This window comes from Trichosurus vulpecula, chromosome 7 (genome assembly GCF_011100635.1).
Source record: "Trichosurus vulpecula isolate mTriVul1 chromosome 7, mTriVul1.pri, whole genome shotgun sequence".
NCBI classification, from domain to species: domain Eukaryota; kingdom Metazoa; phylum Chordata; class Mammalia; order Diprotodontia; family Phalangeridae; genus Trichosurus; species Trichosurus vulpecula.
Window position 1 is genome coordinate 191,170,311 of NC_050579.1, and position 23,477 is coordinate 191,193,787.

At 39.1% G+C, this 23,477-nt stretch overlaps 1 protein-coding gene across 3 annotated transcripts in view; it reads right to left on the reverse strand.

Annotated features, from left to right (window-relative positions):
* Positions 1-22,375, reverse strand: part of DOP1A (DOP1 leucine zipper like protein A) — a 107,199-nt gene extending 84,824 nt beyond the window's left edge. For all 3 annotated transcript variants that reach the window (XM_036767102.1, XM_036767101.1, XM_036767100.1), the window contains exon 1: positions 22,309-22,375. The gene's annotated coding sequence lies outside the window, so the exon portion shown is untranslated. The remainder of the gene's footprint in view (positions 1-22,308) is intronic.
* Between the last annotated feature and the right edge of the window lie 1,102 nt (positions 22,376-23,477).

Genomic DNA, 23,477 nt, shown 5'->3' on the forward strand with positions numbered 1-23,477 from the left:
AAGATGGCGGCTGAAAAGCAGGGACTAGCATGAGCTCCCCACCGAGTCCCTCCAAAAACCTATAAAAACTGGCTCTGAACCAATTCTGGAACTGCAGAACCCACAAAAGAGCAGAGGGACGCAGGGCTCCAGCCCAGGACAGCCTGGATGGTCTCTGGGTCGGGTCTATCCCGCACGGAGCTGGGAGCGCAGCAGAGCCCAGCGTGGGCGGTGTGGACCAACCAGACCAGGAGCTGGGCAGAGCGGGCCCTAGTGCCCTGAATCAGTAAGCTGTGGCAGTTACAAGACTTCTCAACCCACAAACACCAAAGACAACAGAGAAGGTTAGGAGTTCGAGGGGCAGCGGAGGTGGGACAGCTACAGAACTATAGCTGCAGCTACTTCCGGCCCCAGGACCACCTGGTGGGAGGAATTAAGTAGCAGATAAGAGTAGGAATGCAGAGCCTGCTGAAGATCTAAGTCCAGTCCGGGTTGGGGGTTCTTGGGGAAGGAGGAGTGCTGGTGTGGCAGAGCTGGAGCATCCCCCCAAGTGTGGAACATAAAACTCTTTAGTCTACAAGCAGTCATACCCCGCTGAAAAACTCAAGGGTCAAGTTAGTTGGTTGGGAATATGGCCAGACAGCGAAAACACACCCAGATTCAGTCTCAGACTTTGGAATCTTACTTTGGTGACAAAGAAGACCAAAAGATACAGCCAGAAGAAGTCAACAAAGTCAAAGAGCCTACAACAAAAGCCTCCAAGAAAAACATGAACTGGTCTCAGGCCGCAGAAAAGCTCAAAAAGGATTTGGAAAAGCAAGTTAGAGAAGTAGAGGAAAAATTGGGAAGAGAAATGAGAAGGATGTGAGAAAACCATGAAAAACAAGTCAATGACTTGCTAAAGGAAACCCAAAAAAATGCTGAAAAATACACTGAAGAAAACAACACCTTAAAAAATATACTAACTCAAATGGCAAAAGAGCTCCAAAAAGCCAATGAGGAGAAGAATGCCTTGAAAGGCAGAATTAGCCAAATGGAAAAGAAGGTCCAACAGACCACTGAAGAAAACACTACCTTAAAAATGAGATTGGAGCAAGTGGAAGCTAGTGACTTGATGAGAAATCAAGATATTATAAAACAGAACCAAAGGAATGAAAAAATGGAAGGCAATGTAAAATATCTCATTGGAAAAACCACTGACCTGGAAAATAGATCCAGGAGAGAGAATTTAAAAATTATTGGACTACCTGAAAGCCATGATTAAAAAAAGAGCCTAGACAGCAACTTTCAGGAAATTATCAAGGGGAACTGCCCTGATATTCTAGAGCCACAGGGCAAAATAGAAATTGAAAGAATCCATCGATCGCCTCCTCAAATAGATCTCAAAAAGAAATCTTCTAGGAATATTGTCGCCTAATTCCAGAGCTCCCAGATCAAGGAGAAAATACTGCAAGCAGCCAGAAAGAAATAATTTGAGTATTGTGGAAACACAATCAGAATAACCCAAGATCTGGCAGCTTCTACATTAAGAGATCGAAGGGCTTGGAATACAATATTCCAGAGGTCAATGGAGCTAGAATTAAAACCTAGAATCACCTACCCAGCAAAACTGAGTAGCATGCTCCAAGGCAAAATATGGATTTTCAATAAAATAGAGGATTTTCAAGCTTTCTCAGTGAAAAGACCAGAGCTGAATAGAAAATTTGACTTTCAAACACAAGAATTAAGAGAAGCATGAAAAGGTAATCAAGAAAAAGAAATTGCAAGGGACTTACTAAAGTTGAACTGTTTTGTTTACATTCCTACATGGAAAGATGATCCGTATGATTCATCAGACCTCAGTATTAGGGTAGCTGAAGGGAATATTCATACATATATGTTTATGTATATGTGAGTGTGTATGTACGTAGAGAGAGAGAGAGGGCACAGGGTGAGTTGAAGATGAAGGGAAGATATCTAAAAGAAATAAAATCAAATTAAGGGATGAGAGAGGAATATATTGAGAGAGGGAGAGATAGAATGGGGTAAATTATCTCGCATGAAAGTGGCAAGAAAAAGCAGTTCTGTAGGAACAGAAGTCAGGTGAGGGGGAATGAGTGAATCTTGCTCTCATCAGATTTGACCTGACGAGGGAATACCATACACACTCAATTGGGTATCTTACCCCACAGGAAAAAAAGAGGAAGAAGACGATAAAAAGGGGGGATGATAGAAGGGAGGGCAGATAGGCGGAGGAGGTAATCAAAAACAAACACTTTCGAAAGGGGACAGGGTCAAGGTAGAAAATTCAATAAAGGGGGATAGGTTAGGAAGGAGCAAAATATAGTGAGTCTTTCACAACATGAGTATTGTGGAAGGGTTTTACATAACGATACGCATGTGGCCTACGTTGAATTGCTTGACTTCTTAAGGAGGGTGGGTGGGAAGGGAAGAGGGGAGAGAATTTGGAACTCGAAATTTTAAAAACAGATGTTCAAAAACAAAAAAAAATAAAGTTTTTGCATGCAACTAGAAAATAAGATACACAGGCAATGGGGTGTAGAAATTTATCTTGCTCTACAAGAAAGAAACGGAAAAGGGGATGGGAGAGGAGTGGGGTGACAGAAGGGAGGGCTGACTGGGGAACAGGGCAATCAGAATATACACCATCTTGGAGTGGGAGGGAGGGTAGAAATAGGGAGAAAATTTCTAATTCAAACTCTTGTGAAAATCAATGCTGAAAACTAAATATATTAAAGAAACAAAATGTGGGGGAAAAAAAGAAATGATGTGTATAATAAATACAGAGAAGCATGGCGACATCTATTCAAACTTACACCGAGTGCAGTAGGTAGAGCCAAAAAATAATCTACACAGTAATTACAACAATGTAAATGGAAAGAATAATGATGCACAAAAAAAATCAAAATCATAAAGATCAGATAGACTGGCATGGAAAGGCATGAGAAGACCCACCCAACTTTGTGGAGATGGAAGACCCATAGGTGTTACATACTGCATGTTTGTGGACCTTTTCGATGTATCCTTTCAGTTGTGCTGACTTTTCTTGTCCTCTTTTAAAAAATACTATTTGTCATATGGGGTGGCTCTTGGAGAGGGAGAGAAAGAAACAGAGGATAGCAATAAAAACTTATTCTAAAAAAAGATTTAGGGGGCAGCTAGGTGGTGCAGTGAGTAGAACACTAGTCCTAGAGTCAGAAGGACCTGAGTTCAAATCCGGCCTCAGACACTTGACACACTTACTAGCTGTGTGATCTTGGGCAAGTCACTTAACCTTATATACAGCAAGAAACTAGGTCCCAATGGGAAAAAACCTGTCATTCCCACCCTATATAACCAAATTTTCTCATTTATTGAACAACATTAAATACCTATTCGGTATAATACATTGTTTTCTCATTTATAGTTTGGTTTATACTTAGAGGAAGATAGTAGTATTATGAAGCTAACAGTATAAGTGACAAACATTTCTTTTTCATATAAAGTTATGCCTTTAGGTTGTAAAACAATAATTTTTAAATCTCACCTTTGAAAACCTAAATGTTAATCAGAAATTTACAGTTTTAATAACAGAGAATATCTTTATAATCCTTAGTTTTAGGATAGATTTTATCATATTTCACCTTATGTTATAATTATTTGTCTATATCTTATTTACCTTGGATGTAAGTTCCTTAAGGGGTAGGAAAATATGTGTTAGTGATCTCTGTATTATACTGCATATACAACATTTAGCAGTGCCTTAGACATAACAGCTTAATAAAGATCGCTAAATAAATATTTTCAAATTCCGAACTACTTATAGCCCACTTAGTATTAGTTGTGATCGTCTGAGAGTTTAGAATTCAATGTCCTAAGCTACTTACACTAGTAGCAATAGTTCAACTGTAATTACTATTAATGTGGCTTTTAGGGTCCCTTCCAGATCAGAACCTATGATCTTATGAATTCAACACTGCTTTACTATTTACAAAGTGTTTTGTTCATAATAGCTTTTTAAAGGAGATACAAGAAGTGGAATTAATTAGCCTCATTTTACAGGTGCGGAAACTGAGGCTCAGAAAGATTAAATGACTTATCCATGGGTATCCGGCTGTTATTAAGAATTAGGACTGGGTCTTGAAAACATATTTTCATGCTCAGACTTGTGCTTTTCCCACTGTATTATGCTGTAAGTTTACAAGGCCACTACTGTGAAATGTGATATCCAAGCTACTCATTCATCCGTTCATTTTCTCCTGTTTTGTTTCAGTAGCTGTTAAAAAGGTGAGCCTTCTCCTTGCCAAGGCTAACTATTCCACCTGCCCTTTAAAAACAATCTCTTCATAACCCCTCTAGTAGTTAGCAACCTCTAGCATTCCCTCTTTCTCTCATATTCAGTTTCTCATTATTCATTGGCTCCTTTCTCTGCTACCTATGATATGCTTAGGTCTCCTCGATCCTTAAAAAAAATCCCAACCAAACAAAAACGTTCTTTCACTTGACCCTGACACTTCAAGCTATTACATCTCTTAGAAAAGGCCATCTACACTCATCTTAATTTCCTCATCTCCCACTCACTTCTCAATCCCTAATAACATGGCTCCTGACTCCATTACTGAACTGAAACCTCTCTTCAATGCTAAATACAATGGCCTTTTCTCATTCTTCATTCTGCTGGACTTCTCTGCAGCATTTGAAGCTGTTAATACCCACCTACTCCCAACACACATATATACATTTTTATTCAAGATATTTGCCAAGAATTGCTTTGATTCGACCTATACGATATTTTTTACATCCATTCCATTGGTTTGTTCACGATGCCACCCACTCAAGATCAGGCCTTTATCATCTCTCATCTGGAATCCTATAAAAGTCTCCTAACTGGACTCCCTATTTCAAGTCTTCCCCTTCTCCAATCCCTTTTCCATATAGCTAAAAAGTTGGTTTTTCTAAATCAGAAGTCTGATGTCATTCCCTGTTCAAAAAGTGTCAGTAGCTTCATATTTCCTAGAAGAAAAAGTACAAACTCTTTGTTTGGTGGTTAAAGCACCAACCTACCTTTCCAGACACTGAATGTGTCTCCTTTGTACTCCCAATTCTGCATACCAACCAAACTGGCCCACCTGCTCTTCCCATGGCTGGAATGATCCTCTTTCTCATCTCTACCTACTAGAACCCAGATTACTCCCAGGTTCAGCTGACGTACCACTTCCTATGAGACTTTTTTTCCCATTATTCAAATTATTAGTGCTTTCCAGCATTTACTTTTGTACCTATTTTGCATTCACTTCTCTATGTACATAATGTCTTCCTCAGGACTGGTAAACTCGAAGACAGGGACTGTTTTTGTCTTTGTATTTTCCGCACTAGCACAGTGTCAACAGGCAATAGAAGGCCCTTACTAAACACTTACTGAATTGACTCCAAGTTCAGAACTTTCCCCACTATTTCATACTTCTTTATTATAGAAGGTCAACCTCTGGTTAATTAGAAGCACCATACCAAACTTAAAACTTGTTTCAAAAATCCTAATACTTGTTCTACCCTAAGTAAACTTAGAGCTATGAACTGAATGCTTTTCACAGCATTATAAATTAAATTCTTTCTGGAGGAACCAACTTTAAACTAATTTTTATCAATTTAATGGAAAATCCTCAGGAAAATAATAACAGCTAATTGTAAAGTGTCTTCTACACTGATATAGAATATGATTTCCTGTAAATCTAGAATGCAAATTTGAGCATGTTTTTGCCTCATCTGTTCAACAACCAAAGCTCTTCCTGATGAATTGCAATTACAACATAAAAGTTCATAGTGGCAGATCATTTCTACCAAAGAATAAGAGGCCTTCAAAGTTATTTAAAGGTAAGATCCTCTCTTAAGATGGACCCTAACTAGTTTGAGAGAACAGAAATGTTGAGATTCAGTAAAAAAATTTATTTTGAAAAAAGTTAATTGAATTCAATAACATAAAATGGCTAGTATTTTTAGGAGCCTGTGGTTTTCTATATAGCCAATTATTTGAGTTCAACCATTAAGAAAAAAAAGATCCATCTGCAAAAGTACAACATGACACAAAAGACTGATTTATATTCCAAAACAATGAAAGCCTTGGACTTTGAAAATGGATACAATAGTTGCTTATGTCAAGTTCTAGAATAAACCACACATGAGAAAATTTGTGGAGTAAGAACCAGTTGAAGTACACAAAATGGAAACTACTTGATTTTCCTCAGAAAAAAGGAGTAAAAATCCATAGTAGGAAAGCTAAACATAGGGGGGAAAATGCAGAAATTTTAAAAAACATAAAACTTTAAAAATGATCAAGAAAGGCAATGTTATATTGTGGAGAGAGCTGGCCTCTCAGACACAGCTTCCTGTTGGCACCTGGGTGTGCTGACTATGACTTCTTAGTCACTGAGGAGCATAAAAGTTTCCACCCATATGGGTTGAGGAGCCTGGGTCCCTCCTCACCTAGTAGCTGTCTGAAAACCACACCAGTTACTATACCCTGTTCTGCTGCTGAACAGACATACTTGCACATGGAGGCATTTCTCCCCCTTCCCCTTCTTCCACCTCAATCTAAAGAAGCTAAGTGCCAATGTATCCTTGTTGCATATCCTTACTATTTTGGGGCTAAGTAAATCTTTTATTAACTATTCGATGACTCATTCCAAACAAAACTTGAATTAACAGGGTTGTAACATTAGAATCATCTCTAATAGATCGTCTGCTCTAGTCCTGCCTAACAGCCATTTTAACCATGTGGACTTGGGCAGATCCCTTAATCCCTCAGTGATGCCAGGCAACTCTTTCAGACCACAAATGAAAGAAAAGGTGCCTATTTGCATCAATAAAGTGTTCCTCACTGAGAGTTTTCTACACTGATTAAATCACTGGTCGAGAAAAATGAACAAACAAAAAATCCACCACAATTAAAACCAAATCCTCCCAATATAATTCATAGAAGAGTCACTGGAAGTAAAAATTTAAGGAAGGAAAGCAATTTATTATATTATTATATCATTTTTTTTAAAAAGCAAACAGTATGAAATGGAGATTCATAGTTTCATACTGAATCCCCCTTTGGTATTCTGCTCTGTATTTGCAAATGCCTATCTTTTTGGGATTTAAGTTCAGAACCAAAAAAATAAAAATTTAAACAAAAAGAGCACATTATTGCTTTCTTCTCTCTCTTAATAAGGTTGGGATAAGACTTATAAGTGCTATGCAGGACTTGGGAAGGTAATGTATAATAAACTGGGCACATGAGGAAGATGAAATTGAAATGCAACTCTGTAATACTTTCTGTTCAAGAAAAATTAAATGATTTAGTTACAACCACAGAGAAATAAAGAATATCTGTATAGTCCTAGATTAGAAAGTGAGGGAAGACTAAAGAATTTGGCTTACTTATTCTTTTTTCCCTATGATATTACAATAATTAAAGTGAGACATTAAACAATTTAACAAAGTAACTCTAATTATAATAATAGAAGACCAACATTTTTATCCAAAAATTCAGCAAGGCTATAATGAAAATGTTTTTCCAAATAAAAAGTGGTCATGTTTTTGGGACAAGAAGTTCAGCTATGTTTCTTTAATGGTTTCACCAATGTCTGGACAAATTATATCATTTTTATGTGAAAATGCCACACTGTGCTACAGAAATGTACTCTCTCTGCACTTTTCATCTAATATACAAAGTTTTACTTCCTATATAAAATTTATATTTAATTTATCACTTTTTAACCATCTCATAATGTAAATATAGCTTCATTTCTGATTGTCTGCATTATTAACATGCTCGAGACCAACTAATACTATGTTCTTTCCAAATGTATTTTGTTCATCCTGAAGCAAAAAAACTATTTCCCAGGGTATATAATAGCCAATTATATAATGTAGTTAGTAAACTTTAAAATGTAAAAAAAAAAAAATTCTGATTTGCTTCTCCTCAGCTGGAAAAAATAAATCAAAATGCCATTTCTAGTCTTTCTTCCTTCCCAATGAGATGTTAACAAGCATCTTTAGCATGATTTGTAACCAACACACCAATTTAGTCTCAGTTCTTTTAAGCTGTATACCTCATAAATATTGGACCTATAGTATGAAAACATGATTTATAGTGTCTTGTCTTTTGCTATACCATGACAGTGAAACAAAATAGATGCTTTACAGGAAAGTTACCCTCTTGCTAGCAAACTAAGCCCCAGGGAAATTAGCTTAAAAATGAACATGGTTACAGATTTAAATGTTCACACTTTAACAGAAAAATCTCAGATAAGATCTTTAGAAATGCCAAGCTAAGTCAGAACATTTGGGTTCTGAACATAGCTTTGCAGGTTAAAAAAATAAGTAAGTAGGATTTGGCTTGAAAGAAATCTAGGCTGTTTTGACAGCAGCATAAGAGAAAGCGAGAGAGACCAGGAGGGACATTGTTATCATTTGCCCTCTGCAAAAGCAAGTCTGATGTTCAATCATATTTCAAGGGTGAAATTCAATGTATTCCCACTAGCAGCAAACTGAGAGTGAAAGCTATTAATTGTGAAAGAAAAGTATCTAGGAACAGTGCTATGTGCCAAGCAGGTATCCACTAAATATCTGGTGAATGTATGGAAAAAGCAGATTATTACTACAATTCACAACAAACAAAAACTTGGATAAAACTGACTGTCTTGGGGGCAGAGCCAAGATGGCAGCTGGAAAGCAGGGACTTGCCTAAAGCTCTCCCCCAGGACCCTCCAAAGACCTATAAAAATGGCACTGAACAAATTCTAAAACTGTAGAACCCATGAAATAGCAGAGGGAAGCAGGGCTCCAGCCCAAGACAGCCTGGATGGTCGCTGGGTAAGATCTATTGCACGGTGCTGGGAATGGCAGGAGCAGAGCCCAGCCTGGGCTGTGCCTGGACCAACCAGACTGGGGAGCTAGGCAGAACAGGCCTTAGTGCCCTGAATCAGTGAGCTGTGGCAGTTACCAGACTTCTCAACCCACAAACACCAAAGATGACAGAGAAGGTTAGTGGGAAAAAACTGCAGGGCCAAAGTGAAAGGAGTTCCCTGTTCGGCCACCATCCTGGGGCAGTGGAGGTGGTGCAGCTCTGAGACTGCTTACAGAGCTACAGCTGCTGTTGCTTCTGGCCCCAGGCCCACCTAGTGGGAGGAATTAAGCGGCAGATCAGAGCAAGAGTGCAGAGCCAGCTTTGATCTGAGTCACGGTCCAGGTTGGTGGTTCTTGGGGGAGGAACAATGCTAGTGTGGCAGAGCTTTCTGTGTAGAAATAGCTCTGAAAACAACAGCACAACCCCTCAAGCTTCGAACAAAGCACCCTCTACTCTACAAGCAGTCATACCCTGACAAAAAGCTCAAGGGTCAAGCAGTTGGCTGGGAACGTGAACAGGAAGTGAAAACAGACTCAGACTTTGGAATCTTTCTTTGGTGACAAAGAAGACCAAAACATATAGCCAGAAGAAGTCAACAAAGTCAAAGAGCCTGTATCAAAAGCCTCCAAGAAAAACATGAACTGATCTCAGGCCATGGAAGAGCTCAAAAAGGATTTGGAAAGGCAAGTTAGAGAAGTAGAGGAAAAATTGGGAAGAGAAATGAGAAGGATGTGAGAAAACCATGAAAAACAAGTCAATGACTTGCTAAAGGAGACCCAAAAAAATACTGAAGAAAATAACACCTTAAAAAAATAGACTAATTCAAATGGCAAAAGAGCTCCAGAAAGCCAATGAGGAGAAGAATCCCTTGAAAGGCAGAATTAGCCAAATGGAAAAGGAGGTCCAAAAGACCACTGAAGAAAATACTACCTTAAAAATTAGATTGCTTTCCACTAGCAAGTGGAAGCTAGTGACTTTATCAGAAATAAAGAGATTATAAAACAGAACCAAAGGAATGAAACAGTGGAAGACAATGTGAAATATCTCATTGGAAAAACCACAGACCTGGGAAATAGATCCAGGAGAGATAATTTAAAAATTATTGGACTACCTGAAAACCATGATCAAAAAAAGCCTAGATATCGTCTTTCAAGAAATTATCAAGGAGAATTGCCCTGATATTCTAGAGCCAGGGGGTAAAATAGAAATGGAAAGAATCCACAGATCGCCTCCTCAAAAAGATCCCAAAAAGAAAACTCCTAGGAATATTGTCACCAAATTCCAGAGTTCCCAGGTCAAGGAGAAAATACTGCAAGCAGTCAGAAAAAAACAATTTGAGTATTATGGAAACACAATCAGAATAACACAAGATCTAGCAGCTTCTACATTAAGGGATCAAAGGGCTTGGAATATGATATTCCAGAGGTCAATGGAGCTAGGATTAAAACCAAGAATCACCTACCCAGCAAAACTGAGTATAATGCTTCAAGGCAAAATATGGACTTTCAAGAAAATAGAGGACTTTCAAACTTTCTCAGTGAAAAGACCAGAGCTGAATAGAAAATCTGACTTTCAAACATGAGAATCAAGAGAAGCATGAAAAGGTAAGCAAGAAAGAGAAATCATTAGGGACTTACTAAAGTTGAACTGTTTTGTTTACTACATGGAAAGATATGTATAATTCATGAGACCTCAGTATTAGGGTAGCTGAAGGGAATACACACACACACACATATACAGAGGGCACATGATGAGTTGAACATGAAGGGATATCTAAAAAAAAATCAAATTAAGGGATGAGAGGAATATATTGAGAGAGGGAGAAAGAGACAGAATGGGAGAAATTATCTCGCATAAAAGTGGCAAGAAAAAGCAGTCTATTGGAAGGGAAGAGGGGGTAGGTGAGGGGGAATGAGTGAATCTTGCTCTCATTAGATTTGACTTAAGGAGAGAATAACATACACACTCAATTGGGTATCTTACCCCACTGGAAAGAAGGAGGAAGGAGATAAAAAAGGGGGACAATAGAAAGGAGGGCAGATGGGGGAGGAGGTAATCAAAAGCAAACACTTTCAAAAAGGGACAGGGGCAAGGGAGAAAATTGAATAAAGGGGGATAGGATAGGAAGGAGCAAAACATAGTTAGGCTTTCACAACATGAGTATTGTAGAAGGGTTTTGCATAATGATACGCATGTGGCCTATGTTGACCTGCTTGCCTTGTTAGGGAGGGTAGGTGTGGAGGGAAAAGGGGAGAGAATATGGAACTCAAAGTTTTAAAAGCCGATGTTCAAAAAGAAAAAGTTTTTACATGCAAATAGGAAATAAGATATACAGGCAATGGGGCATAGAAATCTACCTTGCCATACAAGAAACGGAAAAGGGGATGGCAGGGAGTGGGGGTGACAGAAGGGAGGGCTGACTGGGGAACAGGGCAACCAGAATATATGTCATCTTGGAGTGGGGGGGAGGGTAGAAACTGTAATAAAATCATCCTGAAGTTACTCAGTTTAGGTTTAACCTCCCTTCACCAAACACTGTTCTCCCTAATCTTACCACTCATTTCTCATTACTTTCAGCTCTAGCTTAACAGAACTGCTGGTTCTCTATTACATGTCATTTGCTCACTCATGTCCCCGTGTTTTCACACATGCTACTTACTCCCTTAACTGGATAATAATTCCCTGCTTCTTTCTATCAACCTGAGGTTGTTTGGTTTTTTGCGGGGAGGATGTATTTGTTTTTAAATAATGCTTTAAAAGCACACTTCTTTGATGAAATCTTTGCTCATTAATCCCATTAGATCTGAACAATTGCTTTATTCTCCCTCAACTACTTGGTTTATAAGTCTAGAGGCTAATAAGCATTTATATGTTTCAAACATTTTACATATATTTATAGAATAAACTTTAATATAAACAACTTTTCATATTTATTTATCCCGTCCCTACCATTATACTGAAACTTTTTCTAAAGGTAGTGATCTATAACTCTTATGCAACTCCTCACAACATTTTTATTACTTTCTATTTCTTGCTCACTGGCATTAAATACTTGTCTTCCTTCTCACACATATCTATAAGAAAGGAATGCCAAAAGCAAAAAATCAGAACGTATACAACCTTATTTAAATATGGTCTTTTTTCATTTGACATAAAACCTACCAAGTCTACTTGCTAAATCCTTTTGCTAATGTTTTCCTTTCTACGATAGCTTTATAATTTAAGCTCAATAGCCAAGTTTAAACAGCTAGTAGGAAGGACACTGGACATGGCACCAGAAGACCTTGGGTCGAATTCCTGTCAAAATATAGGTTAGATGTGTGACTGTGGGCAAGTCACTTAACTTTTCTGGTTCAGTATCTTCATTAATCTGTGAGTTTGGCTTCTGAGGTCCCCTCCAGTTCTAATCCTATTACTCTATGATCCTTTCAAAGTACAAAGTATGTAGGGGACAGGTTGATATAAATCAACAGTACTTTCTCAAAATAAATCCACTTTAAAAAAAAGTTGTTCTTCCAAATGAATGCTTTCTTCCTTTTAACTGTGATACAGTTTACAAATCAAAACCACATAAAACTAACCTATTGCTATAAATAATAAATAGATTAAAGGTAGCCTTTCAAGCAAACTCCAGATGCTACAGAAAGTTGGGTTTATGACTCAGTACTAGTACCCTCATTCAGACAGCTAAAGCAATGAGTAATTACCAGTAGTTTGTATGCAATGACAACATTTAAATATATTCACTACCACCTCTTAACACAGTACTATATTTAAAGCAGGAAACGCTTTTGTTGCCTCCTCCAATATATTTGGCACTTCAAGAAACTTTAAAGTAGCATATGTAAATGCTGTCTCAAAATATCTAGTCAATTATTTGTCTAACCTAAGAACCTACCACCTCTCTCGTGTCCTGCCACTTCTTCCCCGCACACACCAATTTCCTTAGATGTCTTCACCTACTATTCCTCTGATGTCTTCAACCGCTAACCAGCAATAGTAGAACCAAGTAACAGGGTATGACAATAAGTGAAAACATATAATAAAATAAATTATTTTTAAATCACTCACATTAACATTCCCCTTCCATTACTGAAGGAAATTAAGAACTGATTCTACGTAAATACTGAAATTTATCTTTATCAATAGGTAAAACTCATTCAGTTAAATAGTTGTTAGAAAAAAAAACATCAAGGACAATATTGTAAATGAGTGAATGGTGGAACAATATTAAAGGATTTTACAATTAAGGTGGGATATAATTATAATTAGCAATATTGTAAAGAAATCATGTAGATCCAGACAAAGATATACAGGGTGTCCCAAAACTCTTAGTGCAGAACCAAACTTTAGCTTAAGACTAAATGCTACAAATTACAAAATAAATTTTGGAAGGTTAATCATTAAATTTTTAAGTTTTCTATTAAAATCTGACATCTACCATCTTGTACATTTACACATCAATTTAGTCAATTTTGTAAAAACATTCATCAGCTATTGCTCAGTGATTGAAAGGATTCCATTTGCAGGGCAGCTAAGTGGCGCAGTGAGTAGAGCACGGGCTCTGGAGTCAGGAGGACCTGAGTTCAAATCTGAACTCAAGACACTTGACCTACTTACTAGCTGTGTGACCTTGGGCAAGTCACTTAACTCCAATTGCCCTGCCTTCCCCCCCTCAAAAAAAAAAGAAAGAAAGAAAAGATTCCATTTGTCATCTTAGCCTTTGACATCGTCATCATGCAAAGCATGTGGTTTTGATGCATATCCAACAGTTTTAATGTGACCCTGAAGAAAAAGTGACTGAGGTTGCCAAGTAAAAGGACCTCCTCTACTGATTCACAGGTCTAAGAAAGTGTTATCCAGAAACTGTAGCACATGAAGTACATAATGACAGGGTAGCTTTTCTTGCTAAAATTAAAATTTAAAATGCACTATTCAAAATTTGAAAAACTAAGCACAAAAGGATAAGTAAACTTTCCATTTTTAAAAGTTTATAGCATTTATATTTCTGAAGTTATTAAAACTTTAAAATGCACCAAGCCTCTGTGATACACACACACACACACACACACACCCGGGAGGGTTTTAAATTATATATACTACAGTAAAAGTCTTGTTTATCTAGAATCACCAAAAAGTGAGGCTTTCCACATATTTTAGTTTAACTTAATCAATATTAAGGAAAATTTTCCTAAAACATATTCCATACATCCCTGGCTTCTTAAAGGATGTATGCACACACACAGACACACACACACTTTCTTTTTGGTCCAGACTTGTGATTGCATTGTTGTACAGAACTCTATCAATTAAGATTACTAACTATCCTACCACTTCTAGGCTTTGAGAGTTGCACAGGGTGACCAAGAGACTTGCCTGGGATCATACGTTCTGTAGGTCAGAATTGGGACTTGATCAAACCCAAGTCTTTCCGGCTCAGATAGCTGCTGTCAGTAACACACTGACTCTCTAACAGACAATATTGAACATAAAATTCAACCTTTCCTTCATGACTCAGGGTCATTACGGACATTATTGCAGAGTAAAACATCAGCTACCCGGAGACTAGCTTGCCAGAAAACTCAGGCTTCTGGAATAGTTTATTCACTACAAGTACCTTCTCTCCCCATCTGCTCACCTCCATCTCTCAACGAGTACTTGACAGCTACCCGCCTGCAGCAAGAGGGCTGATGGATTTAAAACCTAGAATAAGATATGCATTTTTTAATCTGGATAAAGTAGGATTGTGTTTTGCTGAACTATGCTTACTTACTGTGGGGGTTTTGTTTTGAAAATTCTATTAAAATTCTTTTGGAAGGGTTCTAGAAGAGATAATTTAAAAAAAAAAAAGCTAAAATCTCTTTCAATTCTATGTTCTATGATTCTAAAAAGCATCCCCCTGGACACCCAGAAACAAGAACGCAGCAACCTGGGTAGGAGGAACTAAAGAAGTTTATGCCCTAAACAATGCCTGGACAGCTAACCACACAACGTAGACTGAAAAGAAGGGGTAAAAGAAAATTCAAAAAGAAAATTCAAGTGGCCACGGAGATGACTGGGAGGGAAGAATATTTATACCAAAAGTGTATGTGGCAGGATAGGGTAGGGTAGGGTTGAGTGGATTTAAACACACACGATTGGAACAATGATGATAGCAACAGAAGGAGCAGCAAATGATGATAGTTAAGAAGATGGAGAAAAACTGGGCTACAAGACAGCTTCCAGGTGACAGTCTTCAAAAGGGTCACTGTATACAAGCATTGCAGTTCATCATTCTGGGAGGGTATTTTATGCATTTAATTTAGAGGCTGCTAGGTGGTGCAATGAATAGAGCCCAGAGCAAAGAAGTTCTGAGTTCAAATCAAGCCTCAAATACGTATTACCTGTGTGACCTTGGGCAAGTCATTTAACCTGTTAACCTCAGTTTTCTCATCTGTAAAATGGGGATAAATAACACCTACTTCCCAGGATTGCTGTGAGGATCAAATGACATGTTTGTAAAGCGATCAGGAAAGGCCTGGCACACAGTAGGCACTTAAGTGCTTGTTGACTGACTATATTTACAACATAATACAATAATTTGAGATGTCAGGGAAGTATTTATTATATTAATTCTCAGAAGAATATATTAAGTCTCAGCTATCCAAAAAATACTTCTGTTGAGGGTACCACAATCCTTCTAGTCACCCTGGTTTACAATCTCAGTCATCTTGACTCTTTCTTCTATCTTACTGCCTATAATTCAATCAGTTTCCAAGTCTTATCCATTCTACCTCATACCTGGTATATCCAGGTATTTCTCTCCAACTCACAGTCACCACAATACTAATTGAGGCCCTTATCACCTCTTGTCTAGAGTATAACAGCTTCCTTACTGTTATTTTAGGTTTCCAGTCTCTTCCCTCTCGAATCCAGCTTTCATACAGCTGCTAAAATAATTTACTTACTACACAAATCTATGTTAATCCACTACATTCTGTCACTCACCAACCTTTTTAGTCTTACTTTGTATTACTTCCCTTCATGAAATGTATATTTTTCTTACATTCCCCCCTATGTACTTTCTTCAGCTCCATCACTTTTAATCACTGTCTTTTTTCAAAAAACATCAACTCACATACCTCAGGTAGGAAGCCTTCCACGATTCTCCCACTTCTTCTCCCACTGCCTTCTTCTCAGTGAAATTACCATGATTTACTTATCTGTGTACCTGTTTTTATCTCGTTAGTGGGTGAAAAGCTCCTTGAAGGCAGGAATTATTTCATTTTTGCTTTTGCATCTATAGTAGGTGTTTAATAAACATTTGTTGAACCTCAGATATTGAGAAAAAACTCATTCCTAAAGATTCCTGGCATTTTGGATCTTACTGTATTGTGATATATTATAATCTGATGTATTATAAAGTGTGAAGGGCTATTTGTCTCTACACTGCATAACCGTAAAATATTGGGTTTCTGTCTTCTCATGTCTTCACTGCTTCTGCTGTTTTATATACAACTATCAAGTTGAGGGCTACCAGGTGTTCTCTTTTATCAAATAAAAAGTCCAGGTCTTGTGCTACCTATGCCAAGAGAACTTTATTCACTTATTTCTAATTCTCAATTGTGTTTCAGACACCTGAAGTACTTAGGTGATATTTTTGGCCATGCAGCATAATAAATACAGAAAGAAAAGATGACAGTTCGCCTCAAAGAAGAGATATGAGGAGAGACCCCCTTTTGCAGAGGAGGAAGGATCAGAGGTGTGGAACTTTTTGCAGAGGCAAAAACTGGCCTGTGAGTTAAAAGTCGCTTTTACATTTTTATGGACAGTACAAAAACAGGCCTGCAGTTTGCTCACTCTGGAATGTATTATTAGACTTTTTTTCAATTATGTTTAGTGTACATCTAGGAAGAGAAGCAGTGATTACCAAGAGCCAGCATGATTTAATCAAGCGCAGATCATACTAAAGAAAGTGGTGTGATGCTAGAATGATGGTAAATTCCAGCTCTCACTTTCTACGGTGTGAACTTGCTGTGAACAAGTTGCTCTTGCCGAATTGAGGTGCTCTAGGTTTCAATTTCCTTATCTGTATAATGTGCCTGTTAGACAAGATCACTATAAACTTCATTCCAGCTCTACATATATAATTCTAAGACCAATCTCATTTCCTTTTTCCACAGTTCCAGACAGGTCGGGTTATACTAAACATACAGTTTAGTATACATTTTTCACAAAGCACTTTGGAGGCATACCATTCAAATTGAGAAGTTAAGAGTGATGTGGTCTGTGTGGTGGTACAGGTGGTGTGTTTTTAACTGGTTGAATGACTAGACTCAAAGCATAGCCATTAATGGGTTGATTAAACTTAGAAGAAAGATTCACTGCAGTGCTTTAGGCATCTGTGCTTGTCCTCGTGCTGCTTAACATTTTTATCAATGACTAGGATAAAAGCACAGATGGCATACTTGACAAATCTGCAGATGACCTAAAACTGGAAGGAACAGTTAATGCAGGATAATAGAGTCTGAATCAATAAAAACTGTGACAGGCATTATAATGTTGAGTCAAATGGGAGATGAAATTTAAGACAGATAACTATAAAGACTAATCTTTAGGTTTAAAAAAATTAACTAAGTAGAATAAAGGAAATGCTTGACTAGACAGTTTATTTAAAAAAGATTTTGCTTTTTAAAGTCCTTCACCAACTGGCCCCTTCTACCTTTCCAGTTTTCTTATACCTTACTCCCCTCTACTAAGTCTGCAGCACAGTGACACTGACCTCTGCTGTTCATTGTGTAAGTCGCTCCATCTCCCAACTTAGGTCCATTTTCACCTGGCTCTCTTCTATGCCTGGAATGTTTTCTTTCCTTACCTCCACCTCCTGGATTCTTTCAAGTCTCTGCTCATACCCAAAAGAAGTCTTTCCCTAGCCTCCTTAACTTTAGTGCCTTCCCTCTGAGATTATCTCCAATTTATCCTGTATATATCTTGCTTCCTTGCATACTGTATTCCTTATTACGCTGTGAGTTCTTTGAGGGCAGAACTTTTGCCTTTCTTTGTATCATAGTGCTTATCACAATACTTGACACATAGTAGGCATATTAATAAATACTTGCTAACCTGATTAGAGGAAACTCAACATGAGTCAACAAGTGTGATGGCAGCCAAAAAAGTTAACGCGATCTTAGCTTGCATTGCTTCTGCCCAGTGTCAAGGAACAAGGATAGTCTCGCTATTTTCTATCCTGGTCAGACTACATCTGGAATTCTGTGTTCAGTTCTGGATCCTATATTTTAAGGACATTTATAAGCTAGAAACATCCAAAAGAGGGCAACCAGATGGTGAAGGGCCTCTAAATTATGCTGGTTCAAGGGACCAGGGATGTTTTAACATGGAGCCAGTTTGAGGTGGGGCATGATAGCTGTCTTCTAGTATATGAAGAGCTGTTTTACTGATGAGGGATTAGATACATTTTGCTCAGACGCAGAGGGCAGAACTAATAATGATGGGTAGAAGTAGGGAGGGAAGGCAAATTTACATATGAGATAAAGAAAAAACTACCTAACAGAGCAGTCCGGAAGCATAATAGGCTGTCTCACAGAGGCAGTAACCTTACTTGCTGGAGATCTTCAAGAAAAGGTTGTGTCAACTAGACAAATCACAAAGGGGATTTCGATTCAGGCATAGCTTGGACTCAGTGGTTTTTAAAGTCCCTTCCACCTATATCATTAAAAGTTTGATTTTCCCAATTCTAACATAGTTAAAGTTGCAATTATTCTCAACCTAATTTAGAAGGGTGATTTCTCAAAACTGACTCAAGCTCTTTTTAAAGCTCTCACAAAAATAATAGATTCATAGAATCCATACTTCTATTCATTAACATTTCCCTGAATATTAAAGAAATTAAGCTACTGGTGGGCTATAATGACACTATAAAACCTAAAGACTGCAATCCAATATGTTCTTATTAAGAATTCAAAATATCACTCATACCTAAGGATACCTAATCAATCAGCTAGTATTTATTAACTACCCTAGTAAAACTTTTTACTTGGACTACTGCAACTGCCAGGTCTACCTGTTTCAAGGCTTTTCCCCATTCCAATCCACCCTCCACTCAGCTGCCAAAGTGACTTTCCTAAAGCATAAATATGACTGATCATGTTACCTCAAGATTCCTTATAGGAATAAACATAAAATCGTCTGATTAGCATTTAAAGTTACTCACTTCCTGGCCCCTTCCTACCTTTTCTATCTTATACTTTACTCCCATTTATGCACTACAACATCCAATTACACTGGTCTATTTTCTGTTCTTCCCGCAAAATACTCCATGCCTTTTTACAGGCTCACTCCTATACACAGCATGTCTTCCCTGTCATCTTTTTCTTATCTTCCAATCAAGACTCAGCTCAGATTCCACATTCTGCTCCAAGTTTTTCCCAGTCACACCACTTTCCATCTTCGCCCCATCCCCAGTGCCTTCTCCTTGAGATTATTACCTACTCTGTATATACCCTGTATATATACATTTTGCACATAGTCTTCCACATTGAAATATAAGCTCCTTGAGAGCAGAGACAGGGTTTTGCTTTTCGTCATACCCCAAAGCTTAACAGTACCTGGCACATAGTAAGTTCTTAGTAAATTCATGCTGAACTGACTACCAGATACTGTGCTAGGTGAAGGATGCCGTACAAAGAACAAAATTAAAACAGTTTCTCCTTCTATCATGGGAGACAAAAAGAACATGAGAAAGCACTAGCAACTGGGGACAACACCAAAGGCCTCCTGCCATAGGTGATGGTGCCTAAGCTGAGCCTTGAAGGAAACTAGGGATTCTAAAAGGTGGCAAGAAAAGAGGGAGAACACCCCAGGCATCTAAACAGCTGGACATAAGTATGCATGAAGGGAGATGAAGTCTGACAAATCCTGAAAAGGCAGGTTGGGGGTGGGAGATGAAGGGCTCTAAGTGCCAAACTGAAGAGTTCGTGTTTGATCCAGAATATAAAACAAAAGAGTTGGGATTAGACCTCAAGTACTCAGATTTACTGTTCTTCCTACTTCACCAAACTTGTTTACCCCCAAATAGTCTTTCTGGGAGGCTCCTTTAAGCTCTGAATCAGAATGCTTTGAACTGAAGGAGATACAATCTCTTCATTCTTTAAATTGATTCATTTTGAACCTACTTTGCAAAACCTAAAATTCTGCACAGTAGTTAGATCTCAGCGAGAGAGCAAATATAATGCATCACAGACTCAGAGAGGTAAAGGGACTACAGATCATCTAATACAACTCTTTGCAGATGAAGAAACTAAGGCCCAGAGTGATGAGACAATTAGATTAAGGTTTCATGAATTTGTGACAAAGTCTGTACTATACCCTGTGTCTCCTGACTTCTAATCCAGTGTTTTTTCCCCTCCAATGGCTCTTTCCTATTTTAGCTTTTAGTTTTAATCTTATTAGTATTTTCAGTGAGCCAAGTTTTAAAAGTATTTTATTAATTACTAATGATTCTTCAAGTCACTTAGATTCTATACTGTAGAAATTTTTTAATAGGAGAAATTTCATAACAGAAAATATAGGCATTTACCAACAATTTATTGTCATGTCATTTTAAGATGTGAATTATACTATATTAATAACCTATTTGGGGAATCAAGCTAAAGTTGTACATTATGGTTAAAGACATTAAGAAATCTGAGAAGAGATAATCCTGCCACAAATGAAAAGGATTCAATAGGTCATAAGAAAATAATATTAACTCTAATATTTAGTACCTATTCTCTTTTACTAAAATGTAGACTTTCTGTTCATATTAGGAAGCAATATCACAGCAGTTTTAGAAAACCAACTAAACCAAAGAACCATAATTAAGAATTTTATTATTGTAGGTAATCTTTGATTTTTATATATAGTTAATTCTTGGTTAGTCATTTTATCTATTTATGCAAGAGTAACATTCAATCTGTCCCTTCTTAGGTTTCGGTATTATCAACTGAGATGGGAGAGATGGTGTTTAAATTAATTCATTTTGCTATTGCTTAATAACTAGGCAAAAAGATTGGGTGCTAGTGGAGGCTGAAATTAATGGTTAAAATGAAGTTTGTTATAGCCTTTATTTACCCATTATTAAAAGCTGTCTATATTTCTACAGATGTTCTACGTTGGTGTGGTGCTCTTTTTCCTGTCCAACGCTAATAGCTTATTATTTTTCCAACAAATCCTCAGAAAAGTAAGTAAACCAAATTCCAAATTAAAAGTGTTCTCTTTAGTCTTTCTTTTCTGTCTAAAAAGCCCCAAATTGATGCCTTGCTTTAAATTTTATATGGTATAGGGATAAGGATTTCCCACAACTGAAACTGTCTCTATCACTGCTGGCAGGGACAACTCAGATGCCTAGAGGACTAAGGAGTTAGGTGACTGGGGGTGGGGGTGGGTCACACAACCAATACACGTCAGAAGCAGGCCTTTTACTGAGGTCTTTATCGCCTTCCAGGACACATCTTTATCCCCTAAGCCAAGCTGCCTTAACTTTTTTTACTCGGTTCAGACCAAAAAACATACAGAAGGGTGGTGGTGCGAGAGGAAGCCGAGATAACTTCATGAAAAGAGCACAAGATTACGAAATCTGGAAAACCCGGGGTTAAAGTCCCATCTCTACTGTTAATTTGCGACCTTTAGGCCCATTACTGGAACTCTTAGATCTACGGTTTCCTCCTTTGGAAGGGGCGGAATTAGATGTTCTTTAAGGTCGATGGCAGAGCAGAAGCTCCTTTCAATATACGTACGGCGGGAGACGGAAATAAATAAGAAAATCAACAAGTAAGAAAAATCAAGCGACCCTGGTGGTTCCAATTTAAAATACCCCGGGGGTCCGAAAGGGCACTGCTCCTGCCAGCTTTCGGGCTAATCCGCCTTCCGTGCAACAGGGAAAGACACTCACATCTTTCTTTCTTCCCCAAACCACCTCCACAGAAATGTAAATACAACTTAACTTCTCCACTTTCAGCAGCTAGAAACCACATCCACCTGTATAAACCAAGAGGCTCCGGGGAAGCCACCTGGCCGCGGCTGGCGGCCGATCCCAGGAATTCGGGAATTCTGAATGGACTAGACTCCGCACAGGTGTTAGCTGACCCGGGCTGACCTCGCTGCCTCCCGCTGGGGGGGGGGGCGAGAGGCACGCTCCTCTGCCCACTTCCTACCCTCTGGGGCTGGGACAGGCACCTGGGAGAGGAGCCTCTCCTTCAGGGTCCACAGCTCACCGCCCCCTCCCACCTCGGCACCCCCGCTGCCCTTCGGGGCCCTCGGGGAGGCTCTGGGTCCCCCGGGGCCTCCAAGTCCCTCCCGCGGCGCCCTCCCGGCCGCCCCGCCCCCGCCGCGGCCCCGCGAGGATGGAGGGGACCCTGGTTCCCGGGGCTTAGGAATGACCCCGGGCCTGGGGATGAGGGGCGCGTCCCGACTGTTCCCGTTACCTGGCTGGGGCTGGGCCGCTCTGCGCCGCCTCCGAGCTCCTGGCAACTGGGGCAGCCGAGGGACTGGGAGTGGGGGGCCCACAGCCCTAGAGGCCCGGCTGACAGCTCCCGGCATGCACCGCGCCAGGGCCCACGCTGACGTCGGAGACGTCAAGAATGACATCACCTCTGCCCGATCGACCCCCCCCCCCCCACCGCCCTTACATGCTCGCCTCTGGCCACAGCGACCCCTGGCGGCAGCATAGAGAGGAGGCGCTAAGACAACCTGAGGGAAGGGAAAGGTGACTTGACTATTAGCTACTCCTGCCTCCCTTAAAATCCGCCTTATTACGGGAAGTCTTTCCCCATCACCCTCAATTCTAGAGCCTTTCCCGCCCTAATTACTTCTTATTCATCCTATACATACATATATATATATATACTTTTTGCAGGCAAGGACTATCTTTTGCCTCTTTTCACATCCCCAGCTTGTTTGCCATCTCTCCTGTTAGACTATGAGTTTGGTGGTGCTTGGGCACTTTATGTTAATTGACAGATTGCTGGATATTAGTTTCAGTAAATTTCAATTCAGTAAACATTTATTAAGTACCTACTATATGCCAGGCACTGTGCTAAGCACTGGGGATACAAAAAGAGGCAAAAGACAGTCAAGGAACTTACATTCCAACGGGGGAGAACAACATGAAATAAATATATACATATATACAAATATATACTATATTCAGGATAAATAGAAAATATAGGAGGGAAGGCACTGGAATTAAGAGTGGTTGGGGAAGGCTTCCCGTAGGAGATGGGATTTTAACTGGGATTTAAAGGAAGCCCGGGAAGACAGGAGGCAGAGAGGAGTGTGTAGGTCAGAGACCACTACTCACATTAAAAATAGACCATTGTTGAGAAAAGGCAAAAAGGAGTTTATTACTTTCTCATGTGAAAGGACACACACCCCAGCAAGTGTGGGGCGGGGGGGGGGGGGGAGGGGGGCATACAGCTCAAAGCAAGTTATATAGACCCTAATGCAGAGTTCCCCTCCAACACACACACACACACACACACACACACACACACACACACACACAGAGGCTCTGATGGGGTTGTGTGGAAGGAGTGAAGACCTCTCATAAAAGGGAACAAATTAGATAAATTGAAATAAGTAAGATAGTGAGTCC